This window comes from Tympanuchus pallidicinctus, unplaced genomic scaffold (assembly GCF_026119805.1).
Source record: "Tympanuchus pallidicinctus isolate F22 unplaced genomic scaffold, pur_lepc_1.0 scaffold4, whole genome shotgun sequence".
NCBI lineage: Eukaryota > Metazoa > Chordata > Aves > Galliformes > Phasianidae > Tympanuchus > Tympanuchus pallidicinctus.
Window position 1 is genome coordinate 38,539,077 of NW_026294758.1, and position 16,743 is coordinate 38,555,819.

Below are 16,743 nucleotides of genomic sequence, written 5' to 3' on the forward strand. Positions count from 1 at the left end.
AAGGGAAGGGAAGGGGAGGGAAGGGGAGGGAAGGGGAGGGAAGGGGAGGGAAGGGGAGGGAAGGGGAGGGAAGGGGAGGGAAGGGGAGGGAAGGGGAGGGAAGGGGAGGGAAGGGGAGGGAAGGGGAGGGAAGGGGAGGGAAGGGAAGGGAAGGGAAGGGAAGGGAAGGGAAGGGAAGGGAAGGGAAGGGAAGGGAAGGGAAGGGAAGGGAAGGGAAGGGAAGGGAAGGGAAGGGAAGGGAAGGGAAGGGAAGGGAAGGGAAGGGAAGGGAAGGGAAGGGAAGGGAAGGGAAGGGAAGGGAAGGGAAGGGAAGGGAAGGGAAGGGAAGGGAAGGGAAGGGAAGGGGAAAAAGAAAAAGGGATAAAAGAAAGCAAAAGGTTATGCCACCATTAGTGTATGCAAATGAAATGTCCAAAATAGCATCCCACAGAAGTATTCCCAGTGGTCCAAACAGCTAACTGAGATCAGTAAAACTATAGCCCTTTTCTGAATGGAGCTGAAAGACTTAGGTAGTGGGGAGAGCAAATCCTGTTCTGAGTAAATTCTTGCAGGAAGATGGCAATCTTTGTCATTTTATTTATTTATCTGTTTATTTTGGTGGGTAATTTGAAAAAGAATTTACATGAATGCCAAAGTCAGCAGAAATAGCTAAGCAATATTTCCTTTAAAATAATAAATAAATAAATAAAATGTTAATTTTTAATTGTGCATCTGATATATTTAGTTTACATTGTAACTTACAGAAAGATGAAATCACTTTGCCGTGTCTTGGTTATAATTTTCTTGCCCTCTGCAGGGAATACAGCTCAGCTCATAATCACTATCTGCTTTTGGCAGGCATAAAGATGGAATAAATGAAAACCGGTTAAAAACATAGGCTCTGAAACATTTCTGAAATAATTTATCAGAAAGCAATGAACATAAACAACAGGAAGCTTAAAGTCTATTGTTATTTCCGCAGGAAAATTCTGTTTAGTGGCTAAGCTTTAATGAAATATACTAGTTGTATCAAAGTCAAACCAATAAAATTCTTTATAGAACACCATCTCATCAGTTACACTAATTGTCTTATTTATTTACTTAGAAGCTAAAAGCAAAACTGGTTGTTAAAAGTTACCAAGATTTTTAAAAATATAAGGTTAATGCAAACAGCATTTTAATGGAAAATGTTAAAAAAATATATTTTTTTATTCATTAATATATTTCTGGATCAAACACAAATATTCAAAACTAAATTTTTTTATCATAATTATCTTTAGCAAAACTATTTTTCACTATGTTAAAACACTTCTGAGGAATTCTGTTGAAGGTGATTTTTTACTGCAATTGAGAACATATTATTTTCAGCATGACTGAGGTTAAGAAAAACAGCAACATTCCCTTTGACAAAAACCACAGCTATCTAGGTAATTTCTCTTTCAAACAACCTGAAAGTGTATTTTTATCCCCTGTTTTTAGAAGAACCACGTTTTACTATCCCATGTCAATTCCAAAATGTTCTGGTTATGTTTTGGAGAACTTCCAAATTTTTTCAAGTGTTTCCTCAATTATTATTATTATAAAAACAAAAAAATAAAAGACAAACAATGAAAAAAAATTCTCCACAAATATCTTGTATGAAAACAGCATTTAAACACCATATTTGATGAGGTTTCTTCTGTCTTCAGTTTTCTAATAGTTGTAATAGATTTGTACCTGAGGCTTTGCCAGTAGCACTGTGTATAATTTTCTGCTTATAACTTAGAGACGATCAGTCCTGTCATATGATGATTTCGTCATGCCTCCAAATAACTCCTTTCTTTAGAAAATCTTCTTCTTAAGGAAGAATACTTAAGTCAAACCTTGAAAGCTGAGTACTGGCACTTGTCTGAGTCAGTCCTCCACAGCTATCTCCCACCTACTTTGACACCATCACCTCCATTTCCAAAGCTCTTCTGTCACACTGCTGCTCATGAGAAAAGACATGTCCTAAATCCAGATCTTACTCCCCATCACCTTCTTGCACACTATAACAAGCATACTGGCCTTGAGGCAGTGAGCATTTCATTCTGTAACACTCCAACACCTGCATTCCTTCTTGTAAGGCTCTGCATCTCACTCAGGGTAATTTGAGAACACACTCATACACATTTTTCACAGCCTCATTTTGTGAATACAAACAGCATCCTTGGTTTAAAAGAAGAAAAGCAAAAAATGTGCTTTAATAAAGCAGTGCACGTAATTAGAGAAATTGTACTATTGCATCTTTACCACGGTTACAACTTAAGTATGTATTTTGAGTGTTATCCCTGTACCTTCAAAGGCTTTTAAACATTTTGATCAGTTGATCTTCCACAATTTTCATCTTCCCAGGTGTCTAGTGATGTTACTGGAATAATAGATCAACACCAGAATCTTAAATAAACTACTCAGAGTTCACCTCAGGAGGTTTTATGGAAGATGTAATTAAGCAGAACATTTAAGAGTGCAGTGTAGGGAACTTATTCCTGAATTCTGTGTGGATATCAATGTGATCCTAGAAATAGAATGGGTCAAAAGTTATTCATAAAAATACTTTACAAATTGTAGAATTCTTACTACAATCAAATCAATTATTTTGCAACTGTTAACGTTTTCCTGTTCACAAAGTTAACAAAAAAAATAAAGCTGCACTTAAACAAACAAACAAATAAAAAAGACAATAGGTTCCTCACAACATAACAGTTTAGGCTTGTGTTCTTGAAGAATTTATAACTCCTTCTAAAGTCTTCAGATTCTATATTTAAACTGCACTGCTCCCTACCTGCCTCTGTCCACACTGCTTAAATCTTTATTAGCCATTTTAACTCTTTCTACTACAATGCTATAGCTCACATATTTATGTTTAAGCAGAGAGAAAGACTTAATCCAAAAGAGGAAGTGTTAGAATTATTGGAAGGAGATCTGGCATTTATATCACATCTTTGTGTTTTCAAATTTCAAGAATTGGGAATGTCACAGTTGGGAATGTCATGTGCCTTTTTTGAAAGGGACCAATATGCTTGGAATGAAAACATGGCCTTGATGATGTCAGCAGCGCATCTCCAGATTTCACTGTGGCCTGATTCCTTGTCTGTGAAAACTCAGCTGTGAATTGGAGAGCAAGGATATGAGCAGAGCAGAGCTCCTTTGAAAAGCTGGTCCTTTACTGTTTCACATTCTCTTTTCAAAGTCTAGAGAGAGACAGTAAAATCTTCAATATTGCAAATTATATGAGTATCCTATTTATCTCAAGCACCAGTTTTAAATAATCCACTTTTTATCTTGTTTGTCAACACCATGTTTGATGCCCAAAAAGATTTACACGAAGTGCAAACATTATCAGATACCTACTGTTCCTCTGTAGCACCTCAGGGGAGATTCAAAACCGGCCAGCTTAGATCTCTGTACTTCAAAGAATTTCCCCTGAAACCTTGTTTATAGCTTAAGCAGAAAAACAAGGTCCCTTTCTCCTTTTTGTACTACCATTAACCACATTAAAGCACAACACTTCACTAAATAATTCCTCCACAGCACACACAGCGACTTCCCTACCATCTGAAATGGGTCAATTGCTTTCATTTTAGCATGCTAATTTATCACCACAGAAACTTGATACTGAGAGAATGTTTTACAGTAATTTCTACCCCATCTCCTGCTGCTCATGTACATTGTTTCACATCTTTCTCAGGGCTTTATCTTAAGATAAAGTGACACCTATGTTAACTTTAAAACTTACATAATAATACAAATTTGAAGAACTCCTTCTGTTCTTATGCTTTGAATATGTCATAGAAATATAGAGCTGCTAATTCAATACTTTATTGATCATACATTCCTCTTGAGCTGAGCCTTCTCTGGTTTATTTAGTGAAGATTCTGACTGAATTAAAAATAGGCTGTAGAAAAGGAGAAAACAAAAAAATTTTTTTTCCAGATGGAAAAAAAATCTTTAAATATATCTATGTTCTTAACAAAATCTTCCCCAAAATATTTTCATGGATACACTGGAGTAGAAAGAATAATTTAAGAGGTATTCTACAATAAGTTTTCCTTTCTGTACTAGGACTTCTTGCGATAAATGAGCCTTTATCATTTAGTCTGAATCAGTCACATTATAGTACATTATCCCAAACTGATTATAGTACAGTCACATATGAGCTCAAGACACCTGAACGTGCTCCAAGAGCTTTAAGGAGAAAACAAAATATGCATGAACAAACAAATAAGTGCATTCATATGTGGTGTGCAAACTCTCCAGAGATAATTAAAACTGTTGCAGCTTTTGGTATGTGGAATTTGGCAGTCTGCAGGCCCCCAGACTCCCTAACCTCTTTTTCCTTCCTCAACAAGGCAGAAGGAGAAAAGGGTGGACAGGATTGTGAACTGAGATTTAACAAGCAGACATTTTAGTAAGGAAAGCAAAAGCTGCATACTGAAGCAAAGCAAAAAAGATACATTTACTCACCACTTCCCATTGGCAGGCAGATGTCCAGCCACATCTGGGGAGGCAGAGGCTCAGTACGCATCAGCAATAGTTAAAACATCAGCGTATGAAGAACACTCTTTTTGTCAGAAATGAAGAGCATATGAGCTGCTGCTAGTGAAGTTAACTCTATGATATTTTCCAGATCCAAGACTCTTTTGAACAATATTAGGAATTAAGTCTTCTATTAGTAATCATATGGAACCTGGCTCACCTCATCTCTTTAAAATCATCTGAAATTATTCAGAAATGAGCTTATACATAACTCTAACTTATGTAAGTTAACTTACAAGGGGATAAAGTAACTTACATACAGATGGCTTTCTGCACATATAAAGTCTGCTCTGCAAAGATCTATAAACACATGAAACCAGCTTAAAATTCTAGATTTTTCTGAGTTCAATTTACAAGATTGTAAATTGGAAATATGAGCTTAAAAGGAGATCTCAAGAATATCTGAGATTCACCTTGCTATTTCGAGTCTTACAGAGCTAATTCCCCAAAATCAAATGTAAGCACAATTTTAATAAAAGATTTGTTTTTATTGTGTGCTAATTCTTCATAAAATGTACATATCTATTAAGGAATGATACTGGTTAAAGAAGTCAATAAATTAAATATTTTTTCTATATTTTCATTTGTCACTTGTTTCAGCTTTCAAAATAATTTCTGGTTTGGTACCAAGACAAATGTCTATTGAATTCATTTGATATCTTCATTTTTTTTATGCTTAAATTCTAATGATAAGGTATAATCAAAAAAATTCACCTTGTCAAAAAGAAATCTTAGCAAATCTCTAATAATTTCAGTTTTTGCCATTATTATTTCTGAAAAGTTAATTTCTACTTCTGTGGATTAAAAATTTAAACTGTAAATTATTGTGTTTGGTTATGTTGTTCTGTATTTAGTTTTGTTTTAAGGAACTTGAAGATTAGTGTTGTTAAATCACAACCTATGTTTACAGCAGAAAACAAAGTTTGAATCCCTTCCTCAGTATTTTGAGTGTACTTGGAAAACAGAAGTCATTGTGCAGGTCACTGTTAAAAAAAAAAATCTCATAAGGCAATTACATGACTATTCTACAGGAAAAAAACTGAGGGATGTGTCTACATGTCAGTTTCTTGGTTTATGCATTTTATAGATCTATTTTAGTCTAATTCAAAAGTTGCATTGAGTAAATTAATCTATTGTTCAATTTTTGTAGAAGATTCTAATTTTAAAATGGTGTCTTAACCAAATCCTAATATAAAATATCCCATCTTTCTGACCTGTTATATTTCATCACCATTGAATTATATTTTAATTAAAGTTCTTCATATTAAATAAAAGTAATTTTCTAGACATCTGGTTACAATACCCAAATCTGTAGAGATACCCATTTAAATTTTAGTACAGAAATTCCTTAAGCAAACTTAACTCTCCACCTTAATCCTCCTTCATTTTAGTTGTTCTTTTTTGCTGTTTTGTTTTGTTTACACATCTGAGTCGTTTTTGCTGTTTTTTGTTTACATTTGTTTTTGATAGAACTTTAATTTCCAACCAACAAAAATATTTTATACATTCCATTAAATACTAGGAGAACTATTAATATAAAAAATGATGTATTACATCTGCCATTTAAATCACAAGAAAGGAAACATCTAGATGTACTGAGGGACATGGTTTATTGTGATATATAGTAATATATATCATACAGATATATAATGTATATAATATATATAATAATATATAATATAGATATATATTGTGAAATACTGTGATAGATGGGGTGGTCAAACTTGATGATTTTGGAGGTGTTTTCAAACCTTAGTGAATTTATGATTCTATGATTCTAAATTGTCTCCCCCCCCAAAAACAAAAAAAAAAAACCATAAAAAAAAACCATAAAAAAAAAAAAAAAAAAAAAAAAAAAAACCAAGCCAAAACAAAAAAACCTTCCTCAGAGTAATTCAGGGGAAGACAGCATGCTATTCTTATCAGTTGGGAAAATGATCCTCTTTGAAGAATTGAGAAGTATTTAGTTTTGGAGAGTTAGGGGTCATTCTTCTTGTTTCACTACAGATATATTATTTGAATCTCACATCTCATAGCCTGGGAGATGTTCCAGTTGCAGTTTGGGTTCTGTTGTTCCACGGCATCCAATTTAATGATGGTGAAGGTCGTTTTGAAGCTGAGAGAGAGAGCTGATGCCAATTTGTAAATACATTTCACACAAGTGAGGTAAGCAAACAAGAGTTTATATACTGACTTCATCCATTCATCTGTGCTCCCCAATCAGAGGTGGTCTCTTCAGCAACTTCAGATCTACAGGCTGCCACTACTCTTTAATAAAACAACGACATTTTACCAATCTCAGTAACACCTGGTAACTACCTCCTGTTGACAGCAGTACTGTGCTTTAATGAACAAATAAATGACTTATCTACCATTCATGGCAAGAAACCCCAGCTGCTGAGGCAGAGCACTAGCTCTCCCAGTGTTACTTGGGCTAATTGACTCTTTGGATGAAGTTAAATCACACTATCCCCAGTGGGATGTACGTTTGCCAGTAATCAATAGCTCAACAAGATCCACAAGGCAGGTAATTAAGTGGAAAGTAATTAACACCCATCAAATGTTTTATTAACTCTTTGCCATTCCTTCACTCAAAAGTCCCAGTGTACCATAAATAAGGCCATGAAGAAATAATAAATGCAATTTTTGTTTTCAAACAATCTGTGTATTATTTCTACCTTCTTTATCAGTCTGTGCACCATTTCAGTACAGTAACTCATACTTACAGATGATTTGGTCTTTCTTCCCAGGAGAGTTTCCCAGCTTGCTTTGTCCTAGAGACTTGGCTGTATCCTGAAAACAGAGGTGAAAAGCAGAGGAATTAGATTGGTCATCATGAGCATCTGTAGAATGTCTCTTAGCAACAATGTTATTATTAGTCTTACAAGTGAGTCAAAAACCTGTAAAGTAGCATAATTGTTTTCATATCCATAAATAAATACTTCTGAGATTTTTTAAAGAAAATCTTACAATCAATTATTCTCAACCATATCACACGAACTAGAATAATTATTCCTTGCCCCAGTAAATTTTACTAAGCATTTATTTTGTGTACCTTGAGTATGCTGCAATCTTTCAGACTACCTTTAAATGAATAGGTAGTGTAAAGCTCCATCTGGACTAAAGCATGGAATAAATTCTGCTTTAGAAAAATTTCTAAGAAAATTCTTACTTTGTCCTACAGTCTGCAAAAGTGGAAGGAAGTTACAGAATGGGAAGCCCTCTTTCTTCATAAAGAGCCTTTCTTTTTTCTTCTTTTTCAGCTTTTCTGGGTTCTACAAACAGCTACAGAAGCTAGCCATGGGCCTTTCTGTATGGTGTTCATGGATTTTTTTCAGACTGTTTACCTGAGTGCTATTCCTGGAACAGAATACGGCCTGCAACAAGACATCTGTCTCTGTGAGAAAACAGCCCAGTTAACACTGGGGGAATCAATAAAACAAAACCCAGAAAAGCCTTCCCTCGGTATGAAGGCTATATCTTCAAACAAGAGAGAGGTATTAATTGTAGACAACTTGTCCCTGAAGAGAACTGCATGCCCAATGTGATGAGCAGATCTGATGGGCAGATCTTCTTAAAGAGTTCAGCCACCTTCCCGAGGCTTGGATGAAGGATGTCAATAGGAAAATTCCTAGCCTGATGCAGGCAACAGTCTACTACTCGTTACTACTTTTCTATGTGGGGAATGGACAAAGCAGACATTCCTGGCTCAGTACCAATCAAGCCACACCTGTTAAAGGAATCAAGGACATAGATCACCTTCTCGCTGCTTCCTGTACTGGGTAAGAACAATGAAAGAAATGAAAGGATCCTATTTATAAACACTTGGCTTCATGGATGCTGCCACAACAAAATCTTTAGTTTTTTTGACAGCAGAATGGTCTATATGGCACCAGCCTTGCAGCACCAGATGGGTGTCAATTCTCTCAAAGAGGAAAATGGATTACTGGGGAAAAGCTATTGGCAGGGCTTTAAACTAGATGTGAAGGGAGAAAAGAATAATAATGAGGGAACAGACTCCTTTAGTGTCTCCTGTGACAGGACAAGAAATAATTAGTTCAATCTAAAACAAGGGAGGTTTAGAAAGAACTTAAGGAAAAAGGTTTTTACCATAAAGGTACTGAAGAACTGGAACAAGTTACCCAGGAAGGTGGTGGATATCCTGTCCTTAGAAACATTCAAGATTAGGCTGGATGGGGATCTGACCACCATGATCTACCTGTAGATGTCCCTGTTCATTGCAAGGGAGTATTATACAGCCTTTAATGATCTCTTCCAACTCAAAAGTTTCTCTGCTTCTACATCCGTAATTAAACTCCTCCAATGGTGTACTTGATATTTTGCATTTCTGGAGGCTTAACAAGACCAGTTTTTGTCTTTTGCTTTTTAATGGAGTATCCTCTGCTAAAATTCACTACTGAAACAGTATCTGTTTGATTCAGAATCCAGCCCTGACTGAAGATGTGTGCTGGAAGCATTTTTCCTCCATCAAAACATCATCAAAATCTTAAATGTATGGAAGTGAAGGGAAAGGTGCAAGAAAACAAGTAGCTGGGAACATTTGTGGCACAAAAATTCCCTTTATCAAAGCGTGAAGAAGGAAAAATTACTTAGCTTCAGTGTTTCTTATATCTCTTAAAAGACTATAGGGTCAGGAAGTTTTATCTTCCCTGATCGTGGTTAGGTGTGATGTTGTACTGTAGTTTTCTGCATAGAAAAGTTTTTTCTATTTTTTCCTCTGCCTTACAAAACTTTTCTCATCTTTTCTATCACATTCAGATACTTGGAGATACCTATGTTTCTCCTCCCCCTTTGTCGAGATAGATTCTTTTTATCAATTAAGCTGGGACATGGCAAACGTCTCAAAATGAATTGCTTTCTACAGTGGGAGAGAGCTTTCAGAGGAGACAGATTTTTTGTCTGGAAAGAAAGTCTCCTTTGTGCAATAGTGTTTTACTGGTAGCTCCTCAATTATGAGATAAAACTAATAGGGTAAAAATATCAAACAAAAGCAAATAATAGTTTGTGGATTTAGTGGAAAATATTTAGGAATATACTCAGAGACAGCATTCATAATCGCAAACAGAGGCCACCCTGGCATATTGTTTTAGCAAAGGAGTCTTACACGACCTCTTTCTGTGTTCTGACAATTGATAAGAAGATAGACACAAATATAGCAAGTAGTTTTTAATAAATCAGCTGGCGTGATACCACCTAGGGTTATTTTCCTGATGTTCTAACATCCAAAATAAGGCTGGATCTTGCAATACTGTGCAAACAAAATTCCTATCAAAATCTATGAATACTGGCCAAGTGAGAGAAATACTGTTTTCTGATGTAAGATCAAGATTTCAAAACCACGAAAACAATGACAGTAAAAATAGTAGAAAAAAATAGAAACTCAGCTAATTTTTCCCCTTTAAATTATAACATAATATCAGTGAAATGTGCTATGTATAGTTATTGATATGCTTACTTTTAATCTGTTCTGATGTGTATATTATATATGTGTGTCATGAATGTCCTAGTACAGTCAAACATATACAGGATTAGGTGGATTTATAGATTATTTCACTATTCTGAACAATTCGGTTTTCTTATAATCTCTGGATCTTGCTATACCAAGTACAATACATTCAGTTGGACAAAAACTCTGCTCTGATACATGCACACAGAGTTCCCATTTATTTCTGTGCTGCTGACATCAATGGAAGTTGAATATGTGTATTGGAGGGCAAAGGACAGCTATTTTTAGTCTAACATTCCCAGATAAAATGAGCAGTTTGGGTGTCCTTTATCCTCTTATCTACAGTATTCCTAATGCTTTCTGAATCTTTTATCATTTAATCTAATTTATTACAAATGACTTACACCAGCAGATACATTAATGAGAATAAGAATCAACAAAAGAATAATGAAAAATAATCTGCCAACTGGCTAGATTTGAAACACATTGAAAACAATCTGTTTTTACTTTCATGTTTTTAAATAATGTATCAGCAAACAGTGTTAATTTAAAAAAATAATACACTTCCCGAATTCCTTTTTTTTTTTTTTTTTTTTTTTTTTTTTTGTAGTACAGTTGAATTATGAGGGTTCAACAAAAAATTCATTTTTATCAGTTATATAAAAGAACAAAATGGCAAAAAATCAAACCTAGTACCTTTTTCTTCTATGTTTTATTTTTAGGATATGCAAGCATGCTTATGGGTGGTCTGCTGACTCATACTTTCCTTCCATTTTATTTGAATACTTTCAAAATTACAGAAAATCTAGAATATTTCGTCGTTTTTAAAATTTAAAAGGAGAAAAGAAAGAAGATTGTTTTTGAGAAGAAAAAGTGGAATGAAAAACACTTTTAAAGCTTTGAGAGATTTGTGCAGTAAATTTCTGGGTTTCAACATGGAAAAAAACTCATTTCTTTAGTTGCATGTGAAATTTTACACTACTTTGGATATGTACTGTGTTGTGGGTTTTTTTGTTGGTTTTTTTTCTTTTTCCTTTTTTTTCTGTCTTGGCTTTTCAAACAGACCATGAGTTTGAAGTAGGCTCAGGACATGTTAGAGATTTCAAATTTTACATTTCAGAGAATGGGAACAAGCAAGTTCATCTTGAGCAGAGGAGTAGAAGCACAGAGACTTTGAAATGGGTAGATATAAAGAGCCTCTAAACAAGGCAAAAATCCTGCTCAGCCCACTGAATTTGTCATCCTGACATGGCTTTTTCTCTCAGCCAAATAATACCTTCTCCATCCTCAGAATTATTCTCCTAATGATATTTTAGTCTGTGATTCTATCTCCTTACTCAAATAGAAATGATTCCAGTTGAAGATTTAGATATAGCTTTTGAAAAATACTTATTCAATAACAACTATATCTGAGGAGTGATAGTATTAGAAACTACAAAAAACCTTTTGCCTGGTTTCAAGGCTATAGAATTTTCTGGTTTGGGCAACTTGAGAAATGAAGCTCTGGACTTTGGAAGTGCTGGGAATCTACTTACACAAACAGAAGAGTCCTGGAGAGACTGCAGATTTAGATGTGTTTTTTGTAAGTGAATTTTGCTATCTGAATTTGACAAGAAAACCGCAACCACAAATTTAATGTGACAGACAGTGGGTAGCAGTAAAAAAGATACGTGGGAAACATAGAGAATGTAAAACTCTCTACAAACAAAGCAGAACAAAACACAAAAACACAAAAGACAAGTTCAGCAGTGCTGCTATTCAGAAACAGAAGTGAACAGCGTGGAAGAGAATTCTCTCTAAGACTTTGCAGTTGTAGTGAATGTGTTCATTTCAAATACATCTGGCTCCCACCTAAACCCTAGTGCAGGTAAAACATAAAATATTTAAGGATTGACCATTCTAGAAAATTCTTACCAAGGTCAAGATCACTTCTCTGCAGACAGTTCAGTGCTTTATGTTCCCAGCTAAGTAGTCAATATCAACTATTCTAACTTCTAAAATAGCAGTTGTGCTGCACTGCTACAGCACAGACTCTTCAAAATATTTTTAAAATCATTTGTATTGCAGCAAAAGCATCTTCATTTAATCTGCTTTAGGATTCCAAATTAATATGCTTACAAGATAGGTATATACTTTCTAATATCTCATTAAAAAGATATTTCTGTAGAAAGAATTTTAAATACAGAAATATTTTCCCACATGTAATAAATATATAACAAAACCAGGACAGATGACCTACACTGGTCAAAAGGCTATCCCACATGTCCATATGGCATCACGAAGAGCATAAAAATGGAGTTGACCAGGAAGAATGCTGTTTGTCATTGAGTGTGCATTGGTCAGCAAGTGTTGAGAAACTGCATTGTGCATCACAAGTTTTGTGTATTCTTTCGTTATTACTGTCATTACTTTCCCTTCTTTTCTGTCTTATTATACTATTTTCCACACAATCCACAAATTTTATGTTACTTACAATTTTCTCCTTAATCCCACTCAGTGGGGAGTGAATGAACAACTGTGTGGTGTCTGGCTGCCATTCAGCTTATGCCACAACATATTTTTACCTCACAGCTTCATCTTGTAAAAAGTAAGACACAAAAGCATTTCTGGCCAGTGACAAGGCTAATATATTTTTCCCACTAGTGCTTCATATGCTTGAGTAAATTTTTGGTAGCAGCCTGACATACTTCAAATAATTGAAATTAAAAATTATTACCTGAAAAATGTGTGCTTGCAGACTTTCTCCTTTTCTGCTTTAAACATGAGGGAAAGTATTCTGTATAAATGGTCTGTACATTCCCAGTAAACATATTTTGATTGCCTGTATTTCCACAGCTGCATTTTCAATTGAGAAAAATCCAACTTGAAGCAACCCATTCAGAGGAAAGCTATTCAAGTTTTAAATTATATCATTTGATAGAAATGCCCCATGAGGGGGTCATCTGTTGAAAATAAATATATCAAATTGGGCTGCATCCAAATTTGCTTTTAACAGCATGGAACTTAAGCAACTTAACGAATGAATAGGAAATTCAATTTCAGGGAGGAAGTAAAAAGTGAACAAACTGGATTTCAGTATTTCATGTATTATCACATATGTGAAATAAGACAGTAGGAATACCATCTTAAGCAAGGTTAAGTAGTTCTCTTTATGTCATACTGTCTCAGCCTTGAAGAAAAAACGTTTCCTCAGTGCTGTGAAAAAGAAAAAAATATTAACATAGAGATATAAAAACAAATAAGGCATATCAATATGTAGTCTTTTTAGTGGTAGGAAAAACAAGACCAGTGCTTATGTACATAATAGTAAATATCAGGAGAAAGTACCCAGGCTCAGTTTCAAATACACTGCTCATAAAAGAAAGGAGCTTGGCTAGAAGAGAAATATCACCTCCTGTCTTTAAAACAGAATGTGTCTCTGAGTGCAGTCTTGGCGCATTACCAAGATCTCCTTGTGTTAATCTGCTATTATGTGTCTGCATTTGTCACTCCAGTCAACAACAAACACTAAGAAAATCAATGTCCCCAGCTGACAGATATTGAGTATAATTGCATTTTTCCAAAATCTTGGCAAAAAATGATCATTGTAAGCTAAAAAGAGGTATTTTAAATATGACAAACTATTAAATTTAAAATAAAAGATAACTGAAAATATTACTTTAACAGGACCATACAAGTCAAGGAAAATTGTTCTTCCTAACTGTCAATTGGCAGACCAATTTTGGTCAGCTAAAGGAAAATGTAGGAAATCAACAGGCTTGCTGTGTTGAAACACAGAATAATCATAAAATGGCAGAGGATCACCGATTACCCAAAAATGTGATTTAATCAATATATTTGTCTTGCACTTGGCACAATCAGAGATGAGACTGAAGCAACTTGTTTATGTGGCCAAAGCACTGGACAGACAGGAAATGTGCTCTTTCACACCTTGTGGATGCCTGTAGGCTCCCCTCCCCTTAATTAACAACACAACAAACTTTATTAAGATATCTCACAACACAATCTCATCTCATTAGGAGTTTAAGTCCAGACTTCTGACAACACTTTATCGAAAAGAGAGGCTCCAGTGACTTAGGCAGATCTGTTGGTCTGACCCATTTCCATGTTCCCATCACTGGGGACACCTCTTACTTTGAGACACTGCACCCGCACTGCTTTGAGAATGATATATGGGTGAATGGTCAGTTAATTATTATCTAGCCGTTAATTACTAGCTAGTCTTGGGATATTAGTGCTAATTCAGCTGGTGTGAATTTGTCACTCACTAATCTGCTATCCAAATCTGCTGTCCAACACCTCAGTGAACCATTTATTTCTGAAGGCACAAGCTTGTTTCATTGACAGTACATGGAGGTAGCTCTGTCAAGCAGTCATTTGTGAATCTGTTTCACTGAAAGTCTTCGAGAGTGCTCCAATAGACCAACATTGATTCTGATAAGTCACTATACAAACACACTACACAAATTATGTAAATAATCCATCAGACACAAACCCTTGACCAAATCTGGGACTAGATCCAGCTGCACCTAGACTTTTCTCTGAGAGGGACTTTAGGAATCAAGTTGTCCTTTCTGAAGCTCATGACCTAATGGAAGAACTTTCCCAAACAGCTACATGTCAGCCCCTTTAAAGATCACAAACAAAAGAAGAAAAGAAAACCATAAGAAAAGGTTTCTCAGGCCTTGGCTTCTAGTGGAAAGACAGCATCCACTGCTTCCATAGAATAATTTAACTGCGTTATTCTCAGGTCTTTATTTATTTGCAGATGAGTGAAGGCCCACAGGATGCCAAACCATCATGAAAGAGAACATAATTGTTCCTTTTTTCCAGAATTTTAGGCATAATTTATAAAGAGTTTTTTTGGAGATACTATAAATTGGCTTGGATTCAATCTTTTTAATGATGTGGATATGAACAATATACAAATATTAACAGAACATTATTTGTTGTTGTTGTTGTTTATTCAACTAAAACTCTTCATTTTTTATCTAGAAAGACACAAACTCCATTGTACGAATTACCTGGAGGCAACCTTCTTTTGTAATCAGACAGTCAAGGAGACAGAGAAAGGCTGAGGCCACTTCTGCCTTCAGAAAATTAAGATAGAGCATGTGGAGAGCTTCATCTCAATCTCTGCCCTGGAAAGTGATCGAAGAAATAAGTCTATTAACTGTTTCCACACCTCTTGAGATATGTAGGTAATTGGGAGTAGTCACCAAGAGCTGCAAAAGGAAATCATGTCTGAGAAGTCTGATAACTTCCTATGATGTGATCTTAGTAAGTAAAGGAAGAGCAGAAGATGCTGTTTATCTCCTCTATAGCAAGGCTTTTGATATTATGTTTAGTAGCATTCTCATAGACAGTTCAATGAATTACAGGATGGATAAAGTGAACTGCACCAAAGTTTGAACTGAAATTTGTCCAAAATGGACTCAAAAAGTTGTGATTAGCAGCAGTCTATCTGGAGCCCCCATTCCCATACTGCTTAGGAGAAAGAAGTCAGAGAGAATGGATGGGAGGAAGGTGGTTTTTAGCTTGTTTTTAGTTTCTCACTGTTCTGATTTGCTACTAGTAAGCAATAAATTGTATTTCTCGCCCTATGTTGAATCTGTTTTGTCCAATGGTAACTGACAAGTGAACTCTGTCCTTGTCTCAGTGCCTCAGCCCTTTTGAAAGTATTTTCTTACCCTTTCCTTTGAGAAGAGGAAGTGAGAGTGCTGTGCTGTTTAGCTTCAAGCTGGTGGGAAATCTAAGTCCAGTCAAAGGAAATGGAGATATTGAAAGGGATGGAGCATCTGTCACATGAGAAGAAGCGGAGAGAGTTTGGATTGTTAACTCTGAAGATGAGAATGCTCAGCATCTTCTTGTTAACATATATGTAGATGGAAAAATATATTTGATGGAAAAAGGTGTTGAGTGGAAAAGGCAGAGATAGGCTCTTCCTAGTAGTGCCCAGTGACAAGGAATGAACCAGTTGGACACACTTTGACATGCAGGAGATTCCACTTCAGTATAAGATTAAGCTATTGAAAACCTTTAGGAGGTTTAGGTAGATACTGATAAATAATGACTTTCTTGAGTAAGGTGACCTCTGAAGAATTGCCATTAGAGATACATACCTACAGGTTTGTCCCAATGGAATGCTAGTATGTAGAAACTGACAAAAGATTTGTGGATCTCTATGGAAAAATGAAATCCTTGTACAGTCAATCTTATAAAAGCTATAATCAAATACTTTTGTAATTTATTTTTTCTTCTTTGAGTTATTTTAGGTAGTTGTGGTGGGAAATCAGATTCAGAAAATTTCTAAATCAGGAAGCTCTAGCATTTGATTTAATGGTGAGGAAGGCATTGTATTTTTGATTTTCTCAGTACTTCTGAGTTCAACAGTCAGAGCAGCAGGAGGACATGCAACCAATTCTATTTCAGATTTTTTTGATGTTTTAGAAATCTGTGTGGGGTTTTACATGTTGGTTGTGACCAATTTTCTCTTTCTGTGATTTCCTCTTAGGCTCCTGAGTTGTCTTCCAGCTTAGTCACTAAACTTTGGTGTAGACCCAAAATCAAAAGTTCTTTTTCCTTCTGTTCTTGTCCTTGAATACTTTCAAACTAGATCAAAATATGTACTGTGGGAAAAAAAAAAAAAAAAAAAAAAAAAAAAAAAAAGGTGAGGAAAAGAAAAAGAACTTCCTCTTTCTTTTAGATATGCTTGAAAAAAATGAGGTGTTGAAAAAGAT